General features: G+C 41.6%; 1 protein-coding gene across 10 annotated transcripts in view; it reads left to right on the top strand.

Annotated features, from left to right (window-relative positions):
• The window catches only part of PATJ (PATJ crumbs cell polarity complex component), a 438074-nt gene that overhangs the window by 299791 nt on the left and 121301 nt on the right, over window positions 1-16982 (top strand). The gene's annotated exons all lie outside the window — the stretch shown is intronic.

The raw sequence follows: 16982 nt of genomic DNA, 5'->3' as shown, positions 1-16982 counted from the left end.
GTATGTGTGTGTGTGTGTGTATATATATATATATGTATATGTATATGTATATGTATATGTATATGTATATGTATTTGACAGGCAGAGTTAGTGAGAGAGAGAGACAGAGAGAAAGGTCTTCCTTTCCGTTGGTTCACCCCCCAAATGGCCGCTATGGCTGGAGTGCTGCAGCCGGCGTGCTGCACCACCGATCCTTCCCAGGCCACAGCAGAGAGCTGGACTGGAAGAGGAGCAACCGGGACAGAATCCGGTACCCCAACCAGGACTAGAACCTGGTGTGCCAGTGCCACAGGCGGAGGATTAGCCTAGTGAGTCATGGCGCCAGCCAGAATGATCTGATATTTTAATAAGAACAGTTTAATGAAGGAATATAAGGAAAATCAAATCAACATGAATTAATCCCCATGTCAACAAAGCAGAATACATTTCATCGAAGTAAGTAGTATCACACAGTGTCAGAATTTTAGGCAATTACGGCAAGCAGAAAAGAAGGTATTTTCTTGTGCGTCAGATCTGTACATGAGCAGTGGGAGTAAAATGGAAGATTTGCATCTTGTGTGTACTTGGCGCCATTGCATGTTAGGGGCCGTCTGCTGCTTTACCCTGTCCTGTTTGGGCTGTTGTCTGATGCATCCCTCAGGTCAGCTTTCAGCCTCTTATACACAGCACCACTTTTCAGCTGTAGTTATAAGAACTCCAGTGTGGCAATTGCAAAATGATTAGTTTTCAATTTTGGGATGTTAACACTTGCAGCATCTCAGCAACACAGAGATGATTATTCCTTTCTTTTAAGCTCTGTATAAACTCTGTTTATAGGAGCTGGTGCCGTGGCTCACTTAGTTAATCCTCTGCCTGCAGCACCAGCATCCCATATGGGCACTGTGTTCTAGTGCTGGTTGTTCCTCTTCCAGTCCAGCTCTCTGCTGTGGCCCAGGAAGGCAGTGGAGGATGGCCCAAGTGCTTGGGCTCCTGTACCCACATGGGAGACCAGGAAGAAGCACCTGGCTCCTGGCTTTGGATTGGCACAGTGCCGGCTGTAGCAGCCATTTGGGGAGTGAACCAGCGGAAGGAAGACCTTTCTTTCTGCCTCTCTCTCTCACTGTCTATATCTCTACCTGTCCAAAAAAAAAAAAAAAAAAAAAAAAACCTCTGTTTATAAAGTTACTTTGGAAACTAGTTTTTATCAATTATATTTCTTTATAGTTAGTACTTCTATTTGTGGGGGGAGGAATCTTCCTTAGTTGGGATTATTAATTCTCTGTGCAATTCTGACATACAGAAATTCTTGGACTTTATATGTTGGTAACTCTTTTTCAAGGTTATTGACACTTGAGTTAAAAATGGAAACTAGCCACAGGTTTTGGAGTTAGATTAGCAGTAATCACTGAACGCTTTTAAAATATGCTACAAGCAATATTTAAATTAACTAAGGCCTTTAGTCCATAGTAGTATATATTTGTGTGATCACGTCCCTATCATATTCTGTTAACATATGTATTTATTAATATACTAGCTGTTTTATAATTCACAAGGGGGTCTCCGGGTCATTAATACAAATTAGCAAGTCACCTGCCTTCCATAATCACTCTTTCCCTTTTTCTGTTCCCATCACTAGATTTTTAGACAGTGCTGTAAATTGCAGCCTAAATATATGGATTTTGATATACTAAATTGTTGAACTCTTGGTCATCGAGATGTTTACTACAGTCTGGGTCTTTACACGATTAATTTCCAAGGGTTTTCTGATCCTGCACTATCCCTGCCCCAGGAGCACACGAGCTGAAGTACAGGAGGAGGGCTGTATTAACACCATGAAGAATGAATTGCTGTATTTGGCAGTGCAGGGATCCAAGGAGATTAATGATCTTGCCTGCAGCTCTGTTGTACCTCCCCCCACTATTGAAAATTAAATGTCATGTATAACAACTCACTCTCCATTACTTAATTACATGTGGAAAATGTGTACTGTGTAAAAACTCCTGGGGCTAAAGGAGGCCAGATGAAATTGAAACCTTTGTAAAGATTTAGTGCTAGCTGCTGTCAAGCCCCACTGGGTTCACGTGGACTCACCATGGGATCTACCTTACTGTATCGATTGAACATATGTCTTGTTTTTGTAATTAAAAATATAGTGTGACCTGAGATCCTCTGGCCACTTCCCTGAAAGGTGATGCTGACTTGAAATTAATGTGTGTGTCAGAGTCATCCCTAAGAGATGACCATCTGAAGAAGCAGTTTGAATGCCTGTTTTTAAAATCTTTTTCATACCCTTGCTTCTCGTTAGATAAACTTTTAATAAATAGGAGGGAAAGAAACGATTATAGCCAGTAACATGAGCATTCCTTTCATTCAGAAGCATCATCTGCCTGTTCAGCAGGTGTTCACTGAGTGCCTGCTTGTGCTGATGCTGTGCAGACAGTGATGCCAAGAACATAAGCTCCCCTAAAGGAGAAGGCAGAGAATAAAGAGCAGTCTAGTATCTTGTCCATGGCTGTAAGTAACACGATGCTGTAGGGATAGCCTATGAGAGAGTGTTACAGAGAAATACCTAGCCTTCAGGGCCTTTGGGTAGGCATTACAGAAAAAGATATTTATACTAAAGGCTAGAGGATAAGTAAGCCCACCCATGGTATGTATAGAAACTGAAAGGTTCTGGAATTGAACAATCCACCCAATATACCTGAGCATTCTTCTTCTTTTTTTTTTTTTAAAGATTTATTACTTATTTGAATTGTAAGAGTTAGAGAAGGGAGAGGTCTTCCATCCTCTGGTTCACTCCCCAGATGGCCACAACAGGAGCTTCATCTGGGTCTCCCACGTGGAGCTGCTTCTGTGTCTTCTATATGGGTACAGAGGCCCAAGGACTTGGGCCACCTTCCACTGCCTTCCCAGGCCATAGCAGAGAGATGGATGAGAATTGGAGCAGCGGGACTTGAACCAGTGCCCATATGGAATGCCGGCGCTGCAGGTGGCGGCTTTACCCCCATGCCACAGCGCCAGCCCCTGTACCCAAGCATTCTGTAGGAGAAGCAGTCTTTCAAGAACTACACTGAACAGTATGGCTGTGCATGCCAGTTGTTTTCAATGCTGTAAAGAAGCAGCATCCTGACTGTCCTGGATCATAGAACATAGTGCCCTCTTTTGGGTACATAATAAAATATCATCCATGATATTCCAGAGGTCTTCTAAAAGTCCATGCAAAACGCGTATTATAGAAAACTATGGATGGATTTCAAAAAATTTTTTCCACCAAAGTAAACTTTTAATTCAGTTTTTTTCCATGAACTTTTTGAATTTACCCAGTATATGACAAGAAGTTGTTAGCAGTATACTCTGTATTGGGCACTGCAGTGAGGAAGGAAGTAGCAAGACTAGCAATTTCGTAGTTCTTCTGTTTAGCTGGGCTATGGGGTGGACACCTGGAACCTCTCCCAGTGTCTGCATTGCCAACTCTTGCTCCCCATTCTGGTTTCTATAAATTTTTGTACCATAATTTATATTATTTAGTAATTTGATTTTATAAGTAGAATTTAAAAGCACTTTGAATGAAGAACAAGGCAGAGTTGGGTGTTTTTGTTTTTTATCTTTTGTCAAAGATACTGCAATTCATACATTCAAACAAGAAACACTGGTCCCTTTGACATGCTCTTATAACCTGCAGAAGTTGTGCATTTAATCCAGTTGTGGGTCCATTTGGTCTTTCTGGAGTCCTCTTAGCAGCTTATGACATATTATTCTTAGTATCCATGGCAACTGTAAATTTTTCTTTGTGAGAATTCTTTTTTTGTAAACTTGAAAAAAATCACAGATAACCGAAACCATAGTATTATATCATTCTTAACCATTGGTTTGACAAAGATATAAAACAAAAATTGACAAAACTGTATTTGCAGCTGTACAGATACACAGGCAGAGTGACAAAGCAAGAGAGTGACAGAGTACTCTTCCATCCTCTGGTTCACTCTCCAAATTGCTGCAACAGTCAGGTCTGAGCCAAGCCAAAGCCAAGAGCCCAGAACGCAATCCTGGTTTCTCACATGGGCGTCAGGGGCCCAAGTACTTCCTAGGCACATTAGCAGGAAGCTGGATCAGAAACAGAGTAAGTGGGATTTGAACCAACATTCCAGTATGCAATACCTGTATCACAAGTGGCAGCTTAACCTGATGCACCACAATGCTAGCCCCAGGAGAGTGACTTTAGTCCAACTGAACGGACCAAATATTTTATGGGACTGTTCATGAATTGGGTGAATTGAGTGAATCAGTTATAGTATTGCTACCGAACATGCTCATCCTCTTTTTTTTTTTTTTTTTTTTTTTTTGACAGGCAGAGTGGACAGTGAGAGAGGGAGTCAGAGAGGAAGGTCATCCTTTTTCTTTGGTTCACCCCACAATGGCTGCTGTGGCTGGCACGCTGCGGCTGGCGCACCGCGCTGATCCAATGGCAGGAGCCAGGTGCTTCTCCTGGTCTCCCATGCGGGTACAGGAGCCCAAACACTTGGGCCATCCTCCACTGTCTTCCCAGGCCACAGTAGAGAGCTGGACTGGAAGAGGGGCAACCGGGACAGAATCTGGTGCCCTGAATGGGACTAGAACCCGGTGTGCTGGTGCCACAGGCAGAGAATTAGCCTATTGAGCCACGGCGCTGGCCGCTCATCCTCTTTTAACAATTAGTAAAGTTTCTTTCAAAACCAGTTTATCTCATGCACGGAATTGGCAGTTTGTTCTACTCCCGTTCCTTAACGTAGAACCAGAATTTATTAGCTAAATTATTTATTAGTAGAAATTAGGACTTGGTTTGTTTTGCCTCTTTTGACACTAAGAACCCCTCGTTGTGGTGGCCAGTGGGAATGCTGTAGTCAATACTTGTATGAGCAGTCTTCAGAAAGTTCATGGGGAAATGAGTGTTTTGAAACAAAAAAATTGAAAATGCATTTCAATTTTTTTTTTCATCCTGGTAAACTTATCTTTCAATACTGTTTTTCCACGAACTTTTTGAAATGTCCTTTACTCTGTCCTGTAGAATACCTATTTCCTTTGGGAACTCCGCAGCCCACAAACACAATGGTAGAACTATGAAACCAGATCCCTGTGTCCCTCTGTGGAAGTTGAAGGTGTGGCCAGTGGGTGGTCGTGGGACCCAAGCTCAGGCAGTATGATGGAAGCAAATACTGTGAGTGGTTTTTGTGTGCATCCTGTGTGACTCCTTGGAAGCCACAGCCCCCTCAGCAGACTTTCCTTCTGTGATGCTGTGCTGCTTACTGCTTCCTTGTCCTCTGGCAGTTTCTTATTTCCTAACTGTTTCAAACCTGGTGCTTTGGCCTGTCTGTCAGTTTTGTGAGATCCCACTATCCTTTCAGTAAATTTTCTTTTGCTTAAGTTGGCCTGAATTTATTTCTATTGCTTGTTGCCAAAGAATCCTAAAGAATGGGGAGCGTAATAAAAGCAGAGCCATCTGAACACATCGTGAGCAACCAGAGTGAGACATTTGTTCCCTCTATGCATTTTCTTGCCACATGTAGGCTTTTAAGCCTCGATTTTGAGGAGCTTGTACTCTTCAAACATCTTTAACAAAGGTAAAACCACTAGCAGCTCTCCATGGAGAATCTCCTGTGTGGTTCGTTGCCATTACCAAACCATTCACTGGCTCTTGAAATGAGATTACCATGATTATTGCAGAAGAATGGGTCAGGATCTGTAATGGGTTTTTCCCTGCTAGGAAGAGTCCTCTTTCCCACCACAGGCCCCCTGGTAAAAGCTGGGACATCTGAACAGCATTTGGGCCTCGCCAGCCAGGATTAAGAGGGGAGTAGCTGAGAATACTACACTACCTTTTAGAAAGAGTCTCTATGCGAAACTTATTAGGGTAGTCATCCATCCATCCAGTCCTAAGCTCCCCGCATCAACCCTCCCACCAACTTGTGCTGCCAGGTATTTTATGAGCCACCTTTTCTGCACAACTGGCAACAATTATTTAGAACTTGCCTGGGGCCACCTTTGTAAAATGTAAGTCTGGATGCTGAGCTATTCCCAGCAGCCCTCATTAGTGATTGACATTGTTTGGACTGCCAAGTAAATAGAATTCATAATCCCATTGTCATTGGACTTTTATTTCAAATTCAACATTTCAGTTCCATGTTTTGGTGGTTTCTTCCAATTCTGAATGGAAATATTCAGTCTGTTCATACAATTAAGGATATTTCCTGGAACCTTTTTAGAAAGAAATTTTGTCTCATTGAGATATAATGATTTACTCTGTTTTGCACATTGCTTTTGGTTCATTTACATAGAACTTCCCTGGCTGAAGGTTAATTCCATGTCATGTTCCCTTGAGAACAACAGGTATAAGGTTTATTTTTCTTGTGTCCTCCAGTGTCTCACATCACTAAATTTAATATAATCAGAAAATAATATTTGGACCTCCTTAGTTATATGCACATGTTCCTCGTTTATTCAGTATTTATGTGTGTGTGTGTGTATGCACCTAAACGATGTGCTGGGTGATTATTTTAGAAAAGATTGCAAAAACATAAAATCAACCTACTCAGCAGCTTAGACCGAAGTTGGGCATGTAACTTCTGCTTTTGATATAATGCTCTTTTCTTGTCATAAAATAAGATCCCACGAGTGTGGCAAAAGTACATTTCCAAGAGGCAGGACCAGAACACTCGTGAAGACCATGATGAATTTTAACCTATATTCTGAATCATTCAAACATACTTCTGCTTTTCTTGCTCAGTTAATTTTTTTTAATTGTGATAAAATAAAAATAACATAAAATTTACCATCTTTAACATTTTGAGGCACAATTCAGCAGTATTACATGTAGTCCCATTGTTCTGTAACCATCATCACCGTCTATCTCCAGAACATTTTCATCTTCCCAAACTGAAACCCTCTATCCATGAAAAATTAACTCTGGTCCTCCCTGTCTCCAGACCCTGCCATTACAGTTTGAACCTGATTTGTCTCCCCTACTCATGCAGATGTTTAATCTCAAAGTCATAAGGTGATGGTGCTGAGAGGGTGAAAACTAAGTCCAATTTTGGTGTCTGACAGGTGGACCTGGTGGGAGGTCCTTAAGTACTGGAAGTGTGAAATCAGAAGGAAGTGCTCACAACAGGGATGGTTACAAAAACAGAGTCAAGCCTAGTTGCTGTCTCTGCTTCCTGGCTCACCAGTGATTATTACTCATATGTGCTGTCGTTGTCCTCCTGCAACCTCACCAGACAGCGGATTCAAAGCACCTGCCTAGCTTTGGACTATGAACCTCTACAACAGCAAGCCAAAAAATAAACCTCTTTCCTTCATAAGTTGCCTGTGTTAGATATTTAGTTATAGTGGTGAAAAGCTGACTAATACACTGGGCAGCCACTATTCTGTATGCCTCCTAATTTGACTATGCTAGGTTTCCCATATAAGTGTAATCATGCAGTTTTTGTCCTTTTCTCACTGGCTTATTTCACTAAGTATATATTTTACTATGTTTTAGCATATATCGGAATGTCCCTCCTTTCTAAGGCTAAATAATATTCCACGTGTGTGTGTGTGTGTGTGTGTGCATGCCACAGTCCTTTTATCTGTTTGTCCATCAGTGGATACTTGGGTTGCTAAGTCCTTTTAGTATTGTGACTACTGACATTGTAAACATGGATAGACAGATATCTTTTGAGACCCTGTTTTCAATTATTTTAGATATATGCTCATAAGTGGAATTACTGAGTCATGTGGGTTTTTTTTTTAATTTTCTAAGGAACCACCATACTATTTTTCATAGTGGCTATACTATTTTACAGTCTCACCAAATGTACAAATGTTCCAGTTTCTTCACAACCTTGCCAACATTTCTTTTTATTTTTTTTTATGGTAGCTATCTTAATGAGAGGTAGTATCTCATTGTCATTTTATTTAGCATTTCCTTGATGATTAGTGGCTTGAGCATCTTTTTGTGTGCTTACTAGTTTTATATCTTTTTTGGAGAAATATCAGGTTGTTCATTTTTGCTGCTACTGAGTTGTGGAAGTCTTTTGGGTATTAGCTTCTTATTAGATATAAATTCTAGATGTCAACCTCTTATCAGATACATAATTTTCAAATGTTTTCTCCCACATTGTACCTTGCCTTTTCACTATGTTGATTGCATTCTTTAAGGAATAAAAGTTAGTTTTCATGTAGTCTCATTTTTCTATTTTTGCTTTTGTTGCCCATGCTTTTTGTGTTGTTTCCAGGAAATCATTACTAAATCCCATGTCATAAAAACCTGTGCCCCTTATGTTTTTCTAAGAGTTTTATAGTTTTACGTCTTATTTAGATCTTTGATCCATTTATACTTACATATGGTATAAAGAAAGGATCCAGCTTCATTCTTTCCCCTGTGAATATCCAGTTTACCTAACACTATTTGTTGATAAGCTCATCTTTTCCACCACTGAATGTTTTTGGCATTCTCATTGAAAACCATTTAACCACATATACAAGGGTTTATTTCTGGGCTCTCTGTCCCATTCCATCGTTAGTCAGTACATCTGTCTTTATACCAACACCATATTGTTTTGATTACTGCAGCTTCATACTAAGTTTTGAAATTAGAAAGGATGGGACCTCCAACATTGTTTTTTTTCAATACTGTTTTTGCTATTTGAGGTCTTTTGAGATCCCTGACGACTTTCTAGGATGGCACAAACACCTGCTTTTAGGAGAGGTGGAAATGCTCTTGATTTTCTCAGACCTTGATAAAGTAAGAATACTTGATAAAGTATTCTGTGGACATAAATACACACCACCTGTTACATTAGATCTCGTCTTTTTCCTCATTCAGAAGTAGTTGTCATGGTTCATTATGTTTCCCAGAAGCATGCATTGCCCTCATAGCCCCCTAATTTATCTTTTGACCACAATGTGTAGTGTTCTTTGAGAGTTCATGTTGGAGAAAGTATGCCATATTTATCCTATGGAATTGATCAAGGGCTGTTGGTTAATGTTTCAAATAACATGTTAATGAAACACCTTATTACAATTTGAATTATGGTTACACCTATGATGGATAAAGAGTAAATATAGGCTCCTTCAATAAATCTTGGCACATGACATGTATGTGCTTCCCAAAGTGCAGGGAAGTATTGTTAAAAAAAAAAAAAAAAAAAAAAAAAAAAAAACAGAGTGATGTTGCTGAGACAAGCCAGGCAGGGAAAAAACTATATCTGAACTTCATGAACACATGAAATTTGAGTATTTATTAAGAACCTAAATTCAAGTGTTGGGCACTATATAAGGTCATACAGTTAAGTGAGAAGTTCTCCAAGAACTTTTAACACAGGCACGCAAGTAACTATTCATCAGGTAAAACAGGCATCAACAGAGGGAACTCCTTGATGTTGCATTATTCAGTTTATGTTTTCAGGTTTGGTTAGAGGGGTGTTTTTCACGGTTGAGAGGGGAGTAATTGGAAATGATTCAGATACAGGGAAAGCACAACCAGGAAAGTAGCAGGGACACCGTTGGCCGCGTCCAGGCTACGTAGAGTACATGAGTTGAGATAGGAACCATGGGACTAGGGAAAAGGACAAGAAAGAATAAAACCTTTACAATGAAATTATTAGACGTGATGACTTTTTAAATTTTTTTGATTTATGGCCAAATGAATTAACAGTAACTGAGGACTTAGCACCTGAAAAGTTAAGCACCTGAGACTCAACATCATAAAACATTGAATAGTAATCACTAGTGTGCTTTTGCACTTTGACATTTATACTTTCTCACAAAAGAAAGTTATTTTCCCAATTCTATAGGCTAAAGAGCCAAGATTTCTAAACGTTCTTTTGTGTCTTTCTTACATTTTATCAGTAGAAGAATCAGCACCTTTGCCTAGGCTTGTCTGTCCATTTGCCTAGATTTTTTCCAAGATAGCATAGTTGTCTTACACTACATATACACATGGAGTTTTTTGTTTGTTTAATTGAGTTACATTTTACACTCAATCCAATAAATTTTTAAGTGTTCAGTTCACTGCATTTTTTTTCTAGATTTTATTTATTTAGTTGTGAGACAGAGTTACAGACAGAGAGAAGGAGCAACAGGGAGAAAGATCTTCCATCTGCTGGTTTACTCCCCAAATAGCCATGTCGGCCAGAGCTGAGCCAATCTGAAGCCAGGAGCCAGGAGCTTCTTCCTGGTCACCCACATGGGTGTAAGGGCCCAAGAACCTGAGCCATCTTCTTTTCCTTTCTTTCTTTCTTTTTTTTTTTAAAGGTTTATTTATTTATTTGAAAGTCAGAGAGTTACATGGAGAGAGAAGGAGAGACAGAGAGAGAGGTCTTCCATTCGCTGGTTCACTCCTCAATTGGCCGCAATAGCTGGAGCTGTGCCAATCTGATGCCAGGAGCCAGAAGCTTCCTCTGGGTCTCCCATATGGGTACAGGGGCCCAAAGACTTGGGCCATCTTCTACTGCTTTCCCAGGACATAGCAGAGAGCTGGATTGGAAGTGGAGCAGCATGATAAGAACCTTTGCCCATATGAGATGCTGACACTGCAGGCGGAGGCTTTACCCACTATGCCACAGCACCGGCCCCTTCTACTGCTTTCTGAGGCCATCAGCAGAAAGCTGGTTTGGAAGAGGAGCATCTGGGACATGGACCAGCACCCATATGGGATGCAAGTACCACAGTCATAGGCTTAGCCTACTACCCCACAACGCCAGCCTCAGGTCACTGTTTTTGATAATTACATGTGCCACCAAAAGCAGAAATGTAAAATACTCATTCACCCTAGACTGGTGCCCCTTTCCAGTCCCTCCTTCCATCAGAACCAACCACTTCCTATTTTCAGGCACCATAGATTACTTTTGACTGTTCTTGAACTTACTATAAATAAAATCAAGCAGTTTTATGTCTGGTTTCTTTGATTCAACATAATGTTTCTGAGATTCACCCAATATTGTGTATATGAAAAGTTTGCTTCTTTAATTACTTAGTAATACTTCATTCTATGAATGCACAAAATGGTGTTGGCCCCATTCTCCTGTAGGAAGACAGTTGGCTTGTTCCCAGTTTGGGGCTATTGTGTATAAAGTAGAAGTATGGCTTTTAAAAAGAATCAAGGGGCCAGCGCCGTGGCGCACTAGGTTGATCCCATATAGACACCGGTTCTAGTCCCGGCTGCTCCTCTTCCAATCCAGCTCTCTGCTGTGGCCTGGGAAAGCAGTAGAAGATGGCCCAAGTCCTTGGGCCCCTGCACCCACGAGGGAGACCAGAAAGAAGCTCCTGGCTGCTGGCTTTGGATCGGTGCAGCTCTGGCCATTGTGGCCATCTGGGGAGTGAACCAGCGGATGGAGGACCTCTCTCTCTGTCTCTACCTCTCTCTGGAACTCTGTTTTTCAAATAAATAAAAATAAATCTTTAAAAAAAAAAGAAAAAGACCCATAAGCCAGGGTGACCCTGGAGATGTCCGCAGAAGGGTGTTCTGACCCCTGGTTAGTCTCAAGCATTTCCATTGCTGGTGTCTTGGCACTGCACTCCTGATCTCTGCTTTCGTCATCAATTTTGCATTCCTGAGCAAGAATGTGATTGGCCCCAACTGAGACAGATGGCAGAGCTCCTGTTACCTAGTATAGATCCCATGGCCACCAGGGAATCACAGAACTGGGAAGACACCCCAAAAATGTCCCTTCCACATGGTGACTGCTGATAGCTGCTGACTTTCAGGCTGCACATCGTCCTTACCTCACTGGAGCAGCTCAGACAGCACAGAGCAGAGCTGCGATAGTTCTTTCTTTTTCCTGTCAACCAAATCACTTTCATTCACCAGAAATCTATAGGATGCCCATGCTCTCTGCAGATACCCCACTACAAGATGAGGACGTAAAGCAATAAGCTGTCACCTGTGCTTGGAGAAGAACAGCACAAGAAATTTTCACAGAGTGCGGCAGCTCCAGTGCTAAGGACTTCAGCACACTGGCACTCAGCAGCTCTTAAACATAATTATAAAAACATGAGCAAACAGTTACAATTTCTGAGTTTGTCTTGTGTATATCATAGGAGCCTAAGAAACTTAGGTTAATTATATGGAAAGGAAAGATTTTTTTTGTAAAGCACTAGATTTCATTCCTTATGAATGGACATGAGGGGTCAAAGGTTCCCAGGCCAAAGTCATTTAGGCTAACTGGTTTGTAGTATAAGTGCTCACTCTCTCTTTAGGTTTTTCTCTTTCTACTTCCTTTTTCTTTAAAATTGCTACTGTGGAAGCAGATATTTGTCCTAGCATTTGAGACACCTGCTTTCCACATTGGAGTACTTGGGTTTGGTGCCCAGCCTTGGATCCTGAATCCAGCTTTCTGCCAATGCAGACCCTGGAAGGCAGTAGTAATGGATCAAGTCTATGGGTTCCTGCCACAGCACCGGGGAGACCTGAACTGAGTTCCCTGCTCCCAACTTCTGCCAGGTCCTGGCCCAGCCCCCACCATTGTCACAGCCAATGCAAGCATTTGGGACATGAACTAGCAGGATTTTTAAAAATAAAAAGGAATTAAACTACTATGTCAGCTTTCTGCTGGCTTGATGCTGAGGTGTATGAATACTCCTGTTAAATGGATTATAAAGGATTATGAACTGTAACTCCTTATAGTAGTTTTTTCTATTGTAACTGTATATTTCCTATTATGTGAGCTTTTAAAAACTTAATAGAAGCCATTAAGCTCATACTAATTTGGGGAAAATCATTAAATTGTGAAGGGATAACTTAGCTGATTTGAGCTAACCAGGTCCAGTTAATCATGATTTCTCAGTAAAATTTATGTGCAGCCATATTTTTAATGCTGGTAACCTTTGAAAGAGATATGAAAAGCCATCTACTTAATTACTGCCAGATTGCCTCTACCCTGTGAGTTCCAAATCTGGAGCAGACATATCCCGTTGGCTTTCAGCTCTAAGCTGAACTGAGATCTATTGTGTTATTTAATGGGAAAAATTGAATGGGAAAGGGAATGACCACTGGGAAAATGTCATTGCTTATACAGGGGTAACTGATTAGTTTTTCTGTTTGTGAGCAAACTGCTGAGGAATGGCTCATATTCCCTGAAAAACAATAGTCTGCACTTAACATAATGGTGCAAGGTCAAGGCATCAGTAATCCTGTCAGAAAAAATACATGTGTTCTTCATGCTGCATATTACTTTATTTTTTAAATTTTTTTTTCATTTGAAGAGCAGAGACAGGGAGGGAGGATATTCTGTCTGCTGGTTTATTCCCCAAATTCCCACAATAGCCAGGCCCAAAGTAGGAGTCTGGAACACAATTTAGGTCTCCCACATGGGTAGCGGAGACCCAGGTACTTAAGTCATCATCTTAAATACCTAAGTCTCTCTTCATGAGTTTCAGGAAGTTGGGTTAGAAGTGGAGGAGCCCAGATACAAACTAGGTACTCCAACATGGGATGTAAGGCATCCCAAGCAGCAACTTAACCACTGTGCCACATGGCCACCCCTCTGTGTCACATTATAGTTTTAGTTTTTCTCCCATTTGCGTTGGTCTGGTTCATGTACTAGGTATTCCAAGAATGCTCTTTTTAGAGGAGAACAAGAAATAGTACCTAGGGGTGGGCATTATGTCACAGTAGATTAAGCCACCACTTAGAACTCCCATCCCCTGTGTGAGTGCTGGTTCAAGTACCTCCTACTCCATGCTTCTGATCCAGTTCCCTGCTGATGTGTACCTGTGAGGCAGCAGCTGATGCTCGGGTACTTCAGTTCTGGCTGCCCATGTTGGAGACCCAGATGGAATTCCTGGCTCCTGGTTTCAGCCTGGCCCAACCCCTACTAGTTGCAACCATTTGGGTAGTGAACTAGCAGGTATGTATCTGCCTGTCTGTCTTCCCTCTCCCATCCCACCCTACTCTGCCTTTCAAGTAAAAAAAATCTTTTTAAAAAAGGAAGAAATAGTACCTATACTTCATCTTTTTATTTGTTCTCTGTCTCATTACACAGAGAATTTATACCACCTTAGAATTCTTACAGTTCAACCTACTTACTTAAACCATCTGGAAACTGAGGCTCTAAAAAGTGATTTCCCCAAAGTCCCACAGCCAGTTAGGGACAGCAACTGAAACCTCACCATTCTGTCTCCTTTTTGAAGAGAGTGATCAATGTATCCCATTTTGACCCGTACTTTCCAAACCATTCCTTTAAAAAAAGAAAAACTATGGTAGGGTAAGGGAAAGTAGGAAGAGCATAAGTCCTGTGCTTGGAGTGCTTACTATCTAGAAAGACAGGTTTAAAACAAATGTTTGTGTAAATCATTTGCGTAAGTTAGGGAGGAAAAACAGCCATAAAGGCAATCATCGTATAGGGTACTGTAAGTATATATGGTGGTCATAGAAGCTTGTTTTAAGAAATGACATTTATGGTGAGCTATGAAGGAGACTAGGAGTAAATCAGAAAAAAGGATTTGGTTGACAAGCCTGCAGAACAGTAGAGAATAATAGGGTAAGCAAAAAGCCTGTGGGGAGTGGACCTTAGCTTAACTGAGAAATGGAGAGTCTGCCGTGAGCCAGGGAAAGAGGGCACCAGGTGGCGCCAGGAAAGGGGGCTGGGCCAGGTTGCTCAAAGCCTCATAGCTCCCTTGCCAACTGTGGACTTGATCCCAGATGTAATAAGAAGCCATTGGCGCACTTTAAGCAGGAGATAGCAATACAATCAAATTAATGTCTTAGGATAATAACTCTGCTGCAGGAAAAATAGACAGGAGAGAGAATGTAAGTGGAGAAAGGAAATGGAATATTCTTACATTAGTTTCAATAAGAAGTGCTGATGGTTTGCACATAGAATAGAATGGAAAGGAGAAAGATCTCAAGATGTGTTTTGAACGTATAATCAACAAGACTTGTTGATGGGTTGAAAGTTCAGTTGAGGGATGAGAAGTTTCAGGAGTGACTCAGTTCTTGGTTGAACAACTAGACAGGTGTTACTGATATTTGCTCAGGCAAGGAGAATTGGCTATAGCTCTGGGAACTGAGTAAGATAAAAAGCTCTGCTCTATTCATTTACTTTTAATTAATTAATTTGAAAGAGAAACAGAGATCTTTCCATCTAATGATTCACTCTCCAAATGCCTGCAACAGCCAGGGCTGGGCTAGGCCAAAGGCAGAAACCAGGTACTCAGTCTGGGTGAATGACAGGCACCTATGTACTGGAACCATCACCACTGCCTCCCAGGGTGCTTATTAGTAGGAAACTGTATCAGAGTCAAGACTGAAAACCAAGGACTCCAGTATGGGATGTGGGAATCCCAAAGTGACATCCTAACCACTAATGCCAGCCCCAAAGTTCTGTTTTATCTGAGATGGTTTTAGGACATGTAGTAGGGATATAAAGTAGGACATGGAGATGCAGATCCTAAGCTCAGAATAAGGTCTGGGCTCAATATGTCCATTTAAGTGACATCAGTATATATGTTGAACTTAAGACAGTAGTTCACCTCGTTGAGATAATTGAACTCATACTGCAGGAGAAGAATGGATGGGGTATATGTGTAAAGAACAAAGAAAAGCATTTCATGTAAAAGCAGTGATTAAAATACCAAAACAGAAATGACAGGGGCATTTGTTGAGAAATACAAGGTTAAATGTGTTGAATTTTGTTTTTTAACTTTTTTTTAAAGATTTATTGATTTGAAAAGTCAGAGTTAGACAAAGAGAAAGAGAGAGAGAAGGAGAAACAGAGTCTTCCATCCTCTGGTTGACTCCCCAATGGGCTGCAACAGCCAGAGCTGCGCTGATCCAAAGCCAGAAGCCAGGAGCCCCTTCTGGGTCTCCCACATGGGTGCAGGGGCCCAAGGACTTGGGCCATCTTCTACTGCTTTCTTAGGCCATAGCAGAGAGCTGGATTGGAAGAAAAGTAGCTGGGACTTGAACCAGCGCCCAAATGGGATGTGGGCACTGCAGCCGGAGGCTTTACCCACTACACCACAGCACCAACCCCAGTGTGTTGCATTTTGAATGTTCTCCCCAGACAGTGGCTTTTCAATGTACACTGATATGGGTCCACTGGTGATGGAGCTCACTCTTTCAGAGGGAAAGCTATGAAAATCTAACTCTTTATGTATCCACAAGAAGCATTTTTTGAACTTTCTTGGTTTGTTTTGTGAAACATAAAGTAATACTTCATGTAAATTTTGAGATAAGTAATTTTTCTAGATTTATTTATTTGAATGTCAGTGTTACAGAGAGCGAGCGAGCAAGCGATAGAGTGCGCGCGCAAGAGAGAGCGCTTCCTTCTGCTGGCTCACTCCCCAAATGTCTGCAATAGCCAGGTGTGGGCCAGGCTGAAATCAGGATCCAGGAGTTTCTTGTGGGTGTAGAGACCAAAGCACCTGGGCCAATCCCCTTGCTGCTTTCCCAGGCACATTAGCAGGGAGCTGGGTCAGAAGGGAGCAGCGAGGACTTGAACTGGGACCCATATGGGATGCCAGCATCACAGGCTGTGGCTTCACCACTGCACCACAGCACTGGCTCCTCAGATAATTGTATTAGTAATATAATTATACATATAATATAATAAATGTAACCATATTTCATCATGAATGAATAGTGAAAGATAGTCATTCACTCTCACAGGACCACTAACTAACCCTAGCTACTAATGTGGTAGAAAGTAGTCCCAAGTCGTCAGAGCTGTGTTCCAGGAATTGTTGTGTGCCTGTCACCCTAGGGATAAGATTTCAGCTCCTGCCGACTCTGCTGCATTAGGGTGAGGAGGAGGGGAATTCACTCACCCCACAAAACATTATCTATCTGGAGCTCTCTCTGCCAGTCTATCACTGCTCCTCACCGTCTACCGTACAGGTCCTGTCCCAGACATCCCTCATCCTTCATCTGCAGAACCAGGCTAGAAGCCAAGTGAGGAGGCTGGGAACCGTTCCAGTTCAAAGACAGTGCTGCAGAGGTTGCACACACCCATTTTGCACATGTGTGCTCCTCCGTGCTGAAGCAGCTG

The sequence above is a fragment of the Oryctolagus cuniculus genome, chromosome 7 (assembly GCF_964237555.1).
Source record: "Oryctolagus cuniculus chromosome 7, mOryCun1.1, whole genome shotgun sequence".
NCBI lineage: Eukaryota > Metazoa > Chordata > Mammalia > Lagomorpha > Leporidae > Oryctolagus > Oryctolagus cuniculus.
Note: the sequence above shows the minus strand (reverse complement) of the source record. Positions and strands in the feature narration are given on the sequence as shown.